The following is a 13,750-nucleotide window of genomic DNA, read 5'->3' on the forward strand; positions in this document are numbered from 1 at the left end:
AGGAGTAACAGGCCAATATAAAACCCTTCAAGGGGGCTAGGAGGAGGGTCTGTAGGACCTGAGGCTCCTTGGCTAGATTTCTGCAGATGAGATGTAGCTTTTTATTCACTGTGTTCTGTCCTTCCAGAGAACCACAGATGGCTTCATCTTGCTCCGGAGAATTTCATGATGTTGTTCAGCACCTTTTTCAGGCTGCCCCAAACTCCTATCCCTGCTTTATATTTTTATGCTAAATGAAGCCCCCTATCCTTTTTGAAAATCCTGTGTAGGTGTCAGTGGCCCCCCATGCTGGGATGGAGAAAGTGTCTCCCAGGTCCTTTCCCCAGTCTGGTGACATAACATCCTGGTGCTAAGAGCCCCATTCCCCACAGGAGGGAAAGGCATCCAGGATGTCTGTGGTTGGTTGACCCTTCCCTTCAAAGTCAGATGTGAAAACCAGCACTGTACAACAGGCCTTCAATGTGGGTTCCATGTCCAGGGATGGGATGCCACCTATGACCAAGGGGTGGCAATGGTGGTAATGGTGGCAAGGGTACCAGCCTGCCTTCCTAGGTGAAACCCTCTTGGCATGACCTTGGGTATCTTCCCTCCACTGCTCAGCTGCCACCACTGAGAAATAGGAGTGGAGAGAGGTGCTTGGTGGCCTTTAATTCTGGAAAGATGTTTAAGAAAAAGTCAACCAAAGAGAGGAAAGCATGAGCCAAGCATCGTTCTAACCAGCTCCTGAAGTCTCCTCTGCCTCCCACATACGGGCTAATTGCAGAGCTGGGATGCAGGAGGATAGGCTTTCAGGGAATTCTTTCTGTGAAATTCTTCTAAAGCAGCTTCCCCTCTAGAGAAGCCCAACCAGGGTTTTAAAGAAAGAGAAAGGTGGAAAGAGCTGATTTGGGGCAGCCTGTCAGTATTGCACAACCCCACCAAGATGAGTGGCAGTTCCTAAAGCTGGTGCCCATGGATCCTGGCTGCCAAGCTAGAATTATTCCTGTGAAGGACCATGCCTGAGGTCATCAGGAAGAGACTTGAGCACCCCCAGGAGTGGGCACAGCCCACATCTGAAAGGCACCCCAAGGGAGAGACAGCAGCCAACAGGCAAAGGGAAGCACTGAGGGGAGGGGAGAGTAGGAGCAAGAACTGGAGCTCCTTGCTCAAGGATTCTATTCCTGGGTCATCTGCCTAATTACCATTGTCATTACCGCTCACAGGAGGCTCTGGGAGACAGGAGGGGAAGCCAAATGCTTCCTTTTGAGCTGGGCTTCTTAGAAAATGGGACTTTTATGGGTTACATTTACATTAAGTGTGGAAAATGAATTCTGAGTCTGAGCTTTTCCCCGTGGAAACCTTGTTGGACTGATAAGCTCATGGCACCTTTATAGCCTTACTCACAGAGTCTTCAGAATATTACACAAGTTAATGAAACCAAGAAGGTCTCTTACTGCATGGGAATCAGAGCAACATGCAGTCTGGGTTCTGCCTGGCAGAAGGAGGCATCCAAAACTTCTCGGGGAGAGGAGGCTTCACCTAACGACATCCCCTTGGTATCAGAGGATATATTTTGATAAGTGCTCTTCCTGTTCCAAAGCAAAGCCACACTGCTGTGACAGTGTGTCTCAGTCTGTTTGGCCACTGGTTGCCCACTGCCTCTGGATCCAAGGCTCCATGGAATCAGATGCAAGCTCCTCCAGCCCACTATGTACTGCTGGTGGGGAGGGCTGCCATATGGCAGGATCATTCTTGGATAGGATGGGGAAAAGTTGGGCCTGAAGAACATAATTTTTCTTTTTGTCTGAAAGAGACAACATTGTGCTCTTGATATCAGGGGCCCTTGTGAGAGCTCTCCTGCCCATTGCCTTGGTTGATCGGTTCCATCGGCTTCATGATATCACTCAAGACTTGCTGGGGATGTCAACTTAGAGGTCAGAAGTCAGACAAAGCATGGGAACCAAGGGAACCTTCCCTATACTTTCCTGCCCTCTGTCTTCTACCTCCTTCCTCCACCCAAAGTAATAGTGTGGACTTTTTAGGATCAAAAACACAGATGTATTGTGTGTTCCTTTTCATTAAGTGAATGATCTTGTTTTTCCTGGGCTGGGTACCACCAAGCAGGCCCAGCTTCTGGGAGGAGAAGTTAAAGCATCCCTGAGATTTGGGAGCAGGGAATGGCTCTCAAGTGTGGAAATGGCAACATTATGCACCTCTGTTTCACACTGGTGCTGTTGCTGTTGGAGATCATGCTTCTGGCCTTGGCTCTCTTAAGTGATTTCCACTCCGGCTGGCAGGTCACTCAGTACCTCCCCTCTCAGTCTGTCTTCCTGGTGAGACTGCAGCCCCAAGCCTACAGCAAGGGTAAGTCTGAAGGCATGAGCCAGAGTTCCCTGTGCCTACGGCCTCCAAGCATCAAAGTCCATCCTTGATGGCACCTGCCCCTTTAGCACTAACTGACCAAAATCTTTCCTACCAGCAGCATTCCCTTTCTGGCCCAAGTTCATGAGGTGCTGCAGGATTCTGGCTTCTGATTCTAGTCTTAAGAAGGTGGCATCAGAATAGTTCCTGCCTTCCACAACTGCTAGTCAGCCCCTCATCCTCAGCCCCTCTGCCATCACCTTCATAGGACATTAGTGATTCCCCAACTTTGTTTGTTATAGGATGTTCCTTTTCACCCACACTCCAGAAACACACCACTGGAGGAAGGAACTGCAACTATGAGCGGAAATAGAAAGGAGCTCCATAGCACTTTTGTCAGCCCTGCCAATTTGTCTCTCAGAATTGCTGGCTGAGAGGTAACCCAAGGGCCAGACCAATGCCAGGTATCTATATAGGGATGGAGGATTTGAAACAATCCCTAAGAAACTGAGTGGAGGTTAAGAATGACCAGGGAGTCTGCTTTTAAATAATCAGGACAAGGTGGGGCTGGGAGCAAAAGGTGACAGTGGGGCAAGGGAAGTGAGTAAAGCTGGGCAGTGTTTTGTTTGTTTTTGTTTTTTGTTTTTTTATATATAGACATATCACAAGGGACCAGAATTGCTTTTTTTTTAAAAAAAAAAAAGACCTTTACAGCTGTGACTTTCAAGCGTCACCTTTACTGATGGCAGGGATTTCCATGATACAAAGACGAGGCTTTTAAAGTGAAATCTTAGACTACAGTTTGAAAATCTGCAGCATTGTATTTGGGGTGATACTGAGGTGAGGGCAGTGATACTGAGCTTTGTGCCCTCACTGAGCTTGCCAGGCTCAGCAGGGTCTGGGGACTTTGGGGTTTGCGTGCCTAGTGCTCAAAGTCAAGTCTGTTCTCCATTCCTCATGTTGTTGTTGTTGTTGTTGTTTGCCATCGAGTCGGCCCCGACTCATAGCGACCCCTCCTTGGGTTTCCGAGGCAGTATCACTACGGAAGTAGGAATGCCCAACCTTCCTTCCGAGGAGTGGCTCTGGTAGCATAGTGGCTAAGACACTTGCCTGCTAACCAGACGGCTGGCGGTTCAAACCTACCAGCCACCCCTCGGAAGGAAGGTTGGGCAATCCTACTTCCGTAGTGATACTGCCTCAGAAACCCAAGGAGGGGTCACCATGAGTCGGGGCCGACTCGACGGCATATAACAACCATTCCTCATAGCAGCCACTAATCCCAAGAGGTAGCTCCTGGTCTTTTGCTTGGGACTCGGTGCCAGAGAGATTCAAATAAGAACCCAGTCTTACTTTCCCTTGGGGTCCTCATGAGGACTGAAAGCCTTCCATTTAAGACTCCCAGCTATGTTTGTAGGAGCTCTGGTGATGTAGTGCCTAAGGCATTTGACTCTAACCAAAAGGTTGGCGGTTCAAACCCACCAGCTACTCCACGGAAGGAAGACTGGGCAATCCACTTCTATAAAGATTTACTGCCTCAGAAACCTAAAGAGGGCCGCTATGAGTTGGAATCAACTCGATGGCAGTGAGTTAAGTTTTGTTGTTGTTGTTTTTGGTTTTGCTATGTTTATACACTTATCCATATTTTAAAGGTGGAGAGGGGATTTAAAAGAATTTTGTCATTCAAGGCCCTTTCATTTATCCTTCCAGAAAATAGCAAACTCATTTTAAAGACTCATTTGCTCAGGTGACAGAGAGAAACTTTATCTTCTCCAAATTTTATGTTCTCTAAAACCAGCCTTGTGTACTTGACTGCCCCAGATAGTCATGAGCTCTTAGGTCTCATTATGAATGTGGAAGATCAGAGTGAGGAGAGGCCTGGGTAAGGGCCAATGTTGTGTTTCTTAGCCCCTCTGGAATGCCAAAGGCATAATACTGGGTGATCTTCTGGTCCCTGAGAAAATGTGATTTATTCTGAGGGCAAACTGCTAATGGAAAACTAACCCTCAGCAGACTCAGCTCTCCTGGCAGAAGCTGGGTCACAGATGTCTGGTGGTACCCGGCAGACCTGGATTGACCCAACACCAGAATCCCTCCTTTATAAATCTGTCTATTGTTCTTGAGGACTTCTGAACCCGCAGCTTCAGCAAAAGGACTTTGTACCAAGCTGCCTCTGGATGACCAACACTGGAGACTCTGGCCTTACCATGTGGAAATAATTTTCCTGAAGTATGGAACTAATTTTGAGAAGTTTTTTTCTCAACACTTTTGTGTTTCTAACACTGTATTCTTGACTGTGTAAATACCAACAAGGCTGTAAATAAATGCAGATGTAGATACCTTCTAGAAAAAAAAAAAAAAAGGAAAAGCATAAAAACAAAACCAGAAGTGATCCCGTGTACCCTTCGTTGACAAATAAAAGAATATTTTGTGTTTAGAAGTGTTTGGTGGCCTTTGTTTGGACAGTAAGCTGAGCAGCTTTCTCTTGTTTACCCTACATGGCATTTGTACTTCTTGATGCCATCTATTATCAGGATAACCTGAAGAAGAGTTGGATCCTTGGTCTCAAAGTTCTGCTGATGCCCTCCAAGTCACAGCTGTGGTGAAAAGGGATTTCCAGAGAGTCATGAGGATCCCAGGGTTTAACCTCACAACTGGAAAAGATGGAACTCTAGACCCCTCAAATCAGCTACTGTTGCATCCCTGCCCAGGCCACCTCTCGCTGCAGTCCTTGCTGACCTCAGGCATAGGCTCCAAGGAGTAGGAGGGCTGGCACTGCCCTGAAGAGGGAGTCTGTGCTCTGCCACTAGGCATACCAAGTTGTCCAGTGTCCACTGCATTCCACATGGGTCATAACTTAGTTGTACTTTTAAAAATCAGTCATACACAGGAGTATAACCACATAACAACACTTAAAAAAAAAGAAATGAAGAAAATCATAAATAGTACCACCACCCCAACATAGCCATTAGCATTGGGTTTTGCTTTTTTTTTTTTTTTTAATCCCCCCTCTCTGCATGTACTTAATGTATCTTATTATTTTTTAGCCTAAGGGTGTAGTTATAATCACAGCATACACATAAATTTCCACCTTGCTATTTACACTTAACCTCACATTTAGCCTTTCAGCCCTAAAAGTCAGGGATGACAGCTGGGCACTTAAGGAAGTACATTTGCTAAGCCCAGCTCCCCGATGTGAATGGCAAACCTTACGAAAATTCTGCTAACTGCCCTTTGAGGACAGAAATAAAAGTAGAAGGCCTCATCTCACTCCCTAGCCTCAGCATCGGCCAACAACCAGGCCCTCAGGGAAGGAGCTTCACCCTGAGGGTTTAGATACGGCTACCCACACCATCAGCTTCTGTGGTAGAAAAAGACTGCTTTTGGACTCAGGCCAAATTAGGTGCAGAGCTTGGTTTTGGCACTTAATATGTGATCTTACGAGAGTCGTTTAACCCTTCTAAACCCCAAATCTTCCATCTATAATGAGGGTATGATGATACATACCACTCCTGGTTATTGCTTCTATCCTCTTAAATGAGGATAGAAGCACATTGCTCAGAATACAATAGACTTTTATCCAATGTATATTTCCTTTCCTCACACCTCGAACCCTGCTCCACCTCACCCAGCCCTCTTCCAATGTCTTAAACTCTTTGTACTTCACCAGTGGTTCTCAAACTTTGGCATGCATCATCAGAATCACCCAGAAGGCTTATTAAAACACAGATTTCTGAGTCCTCCCTCTGCCCCACTCCCTGAGTTTCTGAATCAGTAGGTCTGAGTGCCATAATTTGCATTTCTAACAGTTCCTTGGTGATGCTGATGCCTCATCACACTTAGAACCACTACACTATCCTACAAAAAGTGGTTTGAACCCACTCCCAGGCACCTCAGAAGACAGGACTGGTGATCTGCTTCCAAAAGGTCACAGACTTGAGAACTCTATGGAGCAGTTCTACTTTGCACACGTGGGGTCTCCATGAGTTGGAATTAATCCAATGGAAACTTACAACACTACACTACACTATCCTTTGCACAGTGAACATAATAAGCTATATATGCACTGCCGTCAAGTCGTATGAGTCGGATGCAACTTGACGGCAGTGAATTGTTTTGTTTTGTTTTTAATAAACTACTTAGCATGGCATTTAAGATGCCCTTGGTTATACCAAACCTACTATTGCCAGCCAGTAGAGTAGGTGTACCTGGTCCTCTTCTGCCACTCCTCTCCTTTCTTATCCCCACATATCAATTGAATGAGTTGACTAGTCCACAAATATACCCACAGACTTGCACACCTGTGGGCATCTGCAGGTTTGGCCCTAGGAAGACATGGCCAGAGGCCCTATCTCTGCAGTCATAAGCTCCAATCCAAACTCCAGGAAGGGGATTTGCCAGTTTTATAGCAGAAGCAGGACAAAAGCAACCAGGAACTTCAGACACTGAAGTGTGGGAGAATGTAAACTGAAATGGTGTAGGTGCTCTGGGTGTTAGGGCCATTGGAGCAGAACCTCATCAACATTCAAGGGTCAGATCCAGACTCTGAGGGGTGGTGTCTGGGTACACACAGGGGCAGGAAGAGCAAGCAAGTTAAGGCTCCAGACACAGCAGGTGGGACAGGCAGACGCCCTGGTGTCCACATTTCACTGAAAGGTTTGTTTATGCGAGGAACCAAGCTTTGAGGGACTTATATTCACCCACTGCTCATAGTACAAGTTTGTGACAGCAGGACCAGCCCCAGCCCCCACCTCCTGCTCTGGCTGAGGTTCCTAAGGTGGTCCTTGCCTGTCCCTGATCAGCCTGTGATTTAGCGTGCAAATGCTGAGTGTCCAGCTATGGAGGGGTGGGGGTTTCAGGGTGTATCTGGAAGTAGAAGGAGGATTGTGACCCAAGTGCTAGGAAAGTAGTTCAAACAATAAAACCACTTTCCCAAGAGCAAGGAAGAAGGCCCAGAGTGGGCTGGGAGTGGAGGGAGGCTGAAACTTGAGAAAGTTCCTGGAAGGAGGTAGGTTTGGTGAGAAAAGGTTTAGATGAGAGGGGAAGGCATATCTGATGGGAGGAAGATACCCTGTTCATATGGACCCAGAGCTCTAAGCCCTAAGTCCTACTCTTGTCCACATAGTGCAAAAAGGCATGAAGCCAACATTTCACAAAGCTCTGATCCAGCATGTCTCAACTTTTTCACATAGCAAAACACACAATGGATGATGTTTACATGCAAGTTCCATGAGTATACTTAGACTAAGTATAAATAAGTAGATTATGTACACAACCCAGCAATTGGGAATGCCTCCTCTTTCTACTCCACTCATAAAACACATCAGAATGCAAGTGAGGGAAAGTAACAGTATTAGAGGGATAATTTTGCACGCACTCTAATTTATAACAAATGTAATAAATTTGCAGAGTTAACTTTAGCTATTATTCATAATGACTTACTTCTGACACATCTCAACACTGTAATAACATGAAGACTGGGAACAATTGCCACCTTCTTTTTTCTTCTCCTTCTGTCTTAGGGGAGGTGAGGGAGATTCCCCATAGACTCTACAAGGATTTGTCTAAAAGCAGTTTGTTAGGAAGTGGTCCTAGGAAAGAAAGGTGGCCAAATGAGGATGAGGTGGATAAAGGTAAGAGGTGTGAGATCAAGCAAAGTCTCAGGGGAGTAACTCTGGCTGAGTCCTGCAGGGGAGTTATGGGAACAATCTAAGTCACACTTGGAGTTGTCCCCTCCAGGACCAGGGTCTGGAATATTTACATCTCTGCACCTGTCAGTCATTGGCTAATAGCTACTGATGAGGACATAATTTCCCAGGCACTTTTGGTCTTTGTGCACTCAGGCAAAGGGAGCTGAAGACAGCCTGTCTACGAAGAGTCCAGGTGTTGGCTGTTAAGAATGAATGGACATGGCTATGATGTATGTGAACATGGTAAAAGGATATGAAGGGTCAGTAACCCTGACAGCATCCACTGTGGTCTCATTTCCTGCCTCCTAGTGGACATCTCATGAGCCCTTGTGCTGCAAATGATTACTTGCTCAGCTGCCAACTGAAAGGCTGACAGTTTGAAATTACCCAGTGGCTCCTGAGGAGAAAGACCTGGCAATCTGCTTCTGAAATGTGACAGCTAATCAAAGCCTGTAGAGCAGTTCTGTCACATGGGGCCACTATGACTTGGAATCAACATGATAGTACCCAACAATAACAAGCTGGTATCTAGTAAAGCTGGCTAGTTAGGGATGCCTCCAAGGAAACAAAATACATTAATGTCATGAATTGAACAATGGAGGGCAGGACCACTGTATTCCTGGCACAGTGAACATTTGTTGAATGAATGACGAATTAAACTCCCCCATGGCGAGTCTGTGAACTAAGAGTTTCTCCAGAGTTTCCCTAGCTCTCCCCTTTCATGCCTGACTACACTGAAGCTGCCAAAGACCATAGAGCATTCAGCAGGAGCTCAGTGGTACATCAGCACATGCTGATCCTTCTCACTGAGCAAGCACGGAGCACTGCCCACTGCCTAATCATCAAGTCTAAGGTCTGCCCCTGCTCACTCCTGATAAGATGCTTCTGCGAACAAGCAGTGTGGCCCAAGGGGGAGAGTTCAGCAAGAAGCTTCAGGCACAGGCTGTAGACCCAATACTTTCTACATGAAATCTCATTTGTACCTACAATAATCCCTATGGTCTTGTGTTATTACCTCTTAGTTGGCAGATGAGTCATATGAAACCTGAAAATGTTTATGATTTGTGCAATTCAATGATAGAATCGGAATTTGAATGTAGATTTACCTTACTCCAAATTCTAGTCTATTTCTCTGTTTCAAAGCTGGGGAGCAAAGGATTTCCCATGTGACGGGCTTCATACACCCAGCAGGTCACCTGATGATCATTCAACAGATGGGAGGCCCAGTGAGACTTTGCTTAGGGTCCACACTTAGGGTTGGCTGCATGGACGGGCAACCCCTATAGTCTCACAGGGCCTCATGCTCAAAAGGGACCCATGCTCGGTTTAATGCTTGCTGTCACCGTCTCGAAATTCGTAATAATTTTTTAACAAGAAATTCTGCACTTTTATTTTTCATTGGGCCCCACAGTTATGTAGCCAGTCCTGTCTACACTGCCTTCCCAGTGTGGACAGACTTGCAACATTCCAGGGCATTCTCAAGGTCCTGAGACAGGGGGTGGGTCCTAGAGCCCCAGAGAGGAGGGGCTGCTGAGGAAGAGAAAGCCCTTACATGTCCATGTGGACAGGACTGAATAGAGCCAGCTGGAAATCTCCCTACTTCCACCCACACCAGGCCAGCAAATCTCCACTCAGGGGTAAGCATCTAAGTACACCAAAGCATCAAAGACCTGTGGAAAAGAGGTGTAGAGACACAAGCATCTTCAAACAATCAATAGTGATAACATCAATAACAACAGAACAGCTGCTATTTCTTGAGAATCAGACACCACTAGGCCCTTATTTTCTTTCTCAGAGCACAGTAATGTTCAGACGGTAATCAATATGTCCTGGGTGCCTATTATGTGTCAGGTACTTTTCTACCCATTTTAAATAACATTTGCTTATTTAGTCCTCACCACAATACAATAAGAAAGGTTCTATTAGTATTCCCAATTTGCAGGTGGAGAGACTGAAGCACATGTCCAAGACCATGCAGCTAGTAAATGGAAGAACTGATATTTGTACCTAAGCCTAAGTTCTAAGGCCTGCATTAGGCTACTTCGTAGGCTGAGAGACAAAAAGAAAATGCACAGACCCTGTCCTGGAGTCCCAGTCTGCTGAGGAAGAATAAGATGTCACTGGATGTCCATAATGCATTTACTTATTTACTCATTCAACAAACTTTTCCTGAAGAACTTCTAACACCATGTGTGGGTGGATACATAAGTATAAATCATACTCCAGGATGGTGGGGCAGAGAAGCTGTACTGGGCTGGACCTGCACACAGGTGACTGAGGAAGGGGCAGGAGGCGCCAAGACTGTGGAAGTGAAAAGCAGGGTCCAGGCACAGCTAGTGCCAGGCAGTGTGCTCCCATCCCTGCTTTTCAAACTGGGACCAAGAAGTACCTCTCTGCCCAGACTATGATGAATCCTCAGCAAACAGCTAACTAGAACGCTAATTATATCTAAAACGCTCCGGAGACTCTCTCCCTTTATGCCTTACATCTAGGAAAGGAAGGAGAACTCTGGCTGAAGGGTGGTCAGGGAGGACCCTGCTTCTTAAACAGCAAAAACTGGACTAGCGCTCTCATGGGGGCAGGGTTCCAGATAGACTGTCCTGAGCTGCCATCTACTGGCCAACTGTGCACACTGCAACCGGATATTGCCAAGGTCCGGCTTTTGTGCCCAGGTGCAGTGAGAAAGGATCTTAATGGTAGCTGAATCCTTCCATCTTTAAGCAACCTGGAGAGGGAGGCTGTCATCTTCTGTGTTTTGCACATGAAAAGGACACGTAGACTTTGAGAAGAGACAAGCGGTAGGAATAGCTTTCATTTGCCATTTGCCAGGCACTGGGCTAAGCATTTTACATTCATTATCTCATTGAATCTTCTAAAGAATCTCATACGTACTTACTATTAATTACCCTCCTTTTTTACGTCTCACAAGTTTCTTTTCTTTCGTAATAGTTTCCACTTCTTTTTCATTTTATTTATTTGTTGGACAAACCAGGTCATTTGTACTACAAAGTGTCCCACAGTGGATTTAGTCCTTCATGATGTTGTTGTTGTTATGTGCCGTCAAGTCAGACCCAACTCATAGCGACCCCTCCTTGGGTTTCAGAGGCAGTATCACTATGGAAGTAGATTTCCCCATCTTCCTTCCGAGGAGTGGCTGGTGGGTTTGAACCGCCAGCCTTCTGGTTAGCAGTCAAGTGCCTTAGGCACTACACTACCAGAGCTCCTTCATAGTGTCATTTTACTTGTTCCTAGGCCTCCATATCTCCTACTAACTAACTAACTGGTAGGTAGCACTAAAAGCTTAATTAAATGCAGATTCAGTTGTTTTGAGTAAGACTAATTCACGTATACCTTCTAGTGCATCCCATCAGGAGGCACATAATATGTCTGGTTGTCCTACTTTTAGTGATGTTAAGATTTGGTGATGTTAAAGCAATGTAAAAATGCTGAGTTACAAAATCTCATTCCTTCTATATTTATTAACTGGGACTCTCCTCTAAAGAAGTTAGATTCTAGTTCCAGGAAAAAGGAGCCCTAAATGGCACAGTGGTTAAGTGATCAGCTGCTAACCAAAAGGGTGGCGGTTCAAATCCACCAGCTGTTCTGTGGAAGAAAGGTGTATTTATAGACATTTATTGTCTTGGAAACCCTGTGAAGCAGTTCTACTCTGTCCTACAGGGTCACTAGGAGTCAGAATTGACTCGATGCCAACAGATTTAGCAGGTTAGTTTCAGGTAAGAACAGAGTAAGCATATTCCAGTCTGTCTTTCCCACTGTATACAGCTATTAACACCTGGGCAGAATATATACAGTAGCTACCATGAGGACTCTGAAAAGCAGACAGTAGCAGCTAGATTGAGGAAGACCAGAATTTGAAGCCACTGAATTGACAGCAAATCTACCTTTTTTATTCCCCTGACTCAATGGCAGCTAACAACAACAACTGGAATTCCTCAGCCTGGCCTCAAGGCAGCCAAAAACCTGGAAATGGGCATCAACACAGATACGCCTCCAGGAGAAGCCTCTAGTTCAGGCTTAAGGGATGGGAAAGGAGTCCCCTGATGGTGGCCACACTGACAGCAGAGGCCCATAGACACTTAAAGATCTAAGCTTCTTTTCTAATGGGAGGAGCAATTGGTTTCAAGAGTATGGATGACTCCCCCCATATGGGTTTTCCCTCTCTTCCTCCTACCATTTGGCTTGAACTCCAGGTACAATTGCACAAAGTGCATGATGGGGTTGGGGTAAACAAAGCCCCAGCTTTCTGTCTGGAAAACAAACAAACAAAAAAAAAGAGCCTCAGGATAACAGAAAGTACAGGGAAGACTGGTGGGGAGAGAGGAGCTCAGGAGAGTGAGTTGTCTGTGAGCTCCTGGCCTCATTCGTATACATGCACAGATCTGACCCTAAGAAGCAAGCCTGAACTAAGAAACAGACCATGATGCAGATCTCACTGGGTAATGCGTACACAGGACAGAACCAAATAGCTTGGCAAAGTTTTTGAAAACTGGACATGGAAACCACAATCCACAAAAGGCTGGTCAGAACTTGTGTCCTGAACCCAGCCAGAGAGATTGTCTGCTTTGAAATAAATAAATAAACAAAATTCTCCATAGGATTTAAATAAGATCTCATAATATCTCAGAGTCTCATACTACTCAATATATCCAGGATACAGTTGCTAATTACTTAGTATATGAAGAACCAAGAAATCTCAACTCAGTCAATTATCTAAGACTAATACAGCTTTTATAAAAGTACTCCAAAAGTAAGAGTAAATACTTTCTTTTTCTGTATTGAAATTTTATTGAGTTTTTTTGTTTTTGTTGAAAATACATGTGTTTTAGTTATCTAGTGCTACTGTAATAGAAATACAGCAAGTGGTTGGCTTTAAAGCAAAAATTTATTCGCTCATAGTTTTGGAAGCTAGAAGTGCAAATTCAGAGCACCGGCTCTCAGGGAAGGCTGTCTCTGTCATCTCTGGGGCAAGGTCCTTGTCTCCTTTCCACATCTGTGCGCCCAGGGTTCCGTGGAGATCTGCATGGCATCAGTCTTCCCCTGGGTCTAGGATCGATTCTCAGTGCAAGCACCCCAGGTCCAAAGGACGACCTCAGCACTTGGCTCTTCTATCTTGGTGGTGGGAGCTCTGGTAGCATAGTGGCTAAGTCACTTGCCTGCTAACCAGAAGGCTGACGGTTCAAACCCACCAGCCACTCCTCGGAAGGAAGGTTGGGCAATCCTATTTCCGTAGTGATACTGCCTCGGAAACCCAAGGAGGGGTCGCATATTTACTCTATGAGTCGGGGCAGACTCGATGGCACATAACAACAACAACAACAACAATAATCTTGGTGGTGATAGCTCCCCTCTGCTTGCTTCTCTCTCCAAATTTTATCTCTTGTAAGATAAAAGGTAATGCAGGCCACACTCCGGGAAAACTCCCCTTACATCAGATCAGGGCTGTAACCTGAGTAAGGATGCTGCATCCCACCCTTTGTTGTTGTTGTTTGCCATCAAGTCGGACCCAACTCACAGTGACCCCTCCTTGGGTTTCCGAGGCAGTATCATTACGGAAGTAGATTGCCCCATCTTCCTTCTGAGGAGGAAGAGTGGCTGGCGGGTTTGAACTGCCAACCTTCTGGTTAGCAGTCAAGTGCCTTAGGCACTATGCTACCAGAGCTCCTGCATCCCACCCTAATCCTACCTTATTATCATAACAAACA

Source organism: Orycteropus afer, unplaced genomic scaffold, assembly GCF_000298275.1.
Source record: "Orycteropus afer afer isolate SDZICR_OR568_19922 unplaced genomic scaffold, OryAfe1.0 scaffold00074, whole genome shotgun sequence".
NCBI lineage: Eukaryota > Metazoa > Chordata > Mammalia > Tubulidentata > Orycteropodidae > Orycteropus > Orycteropus afer.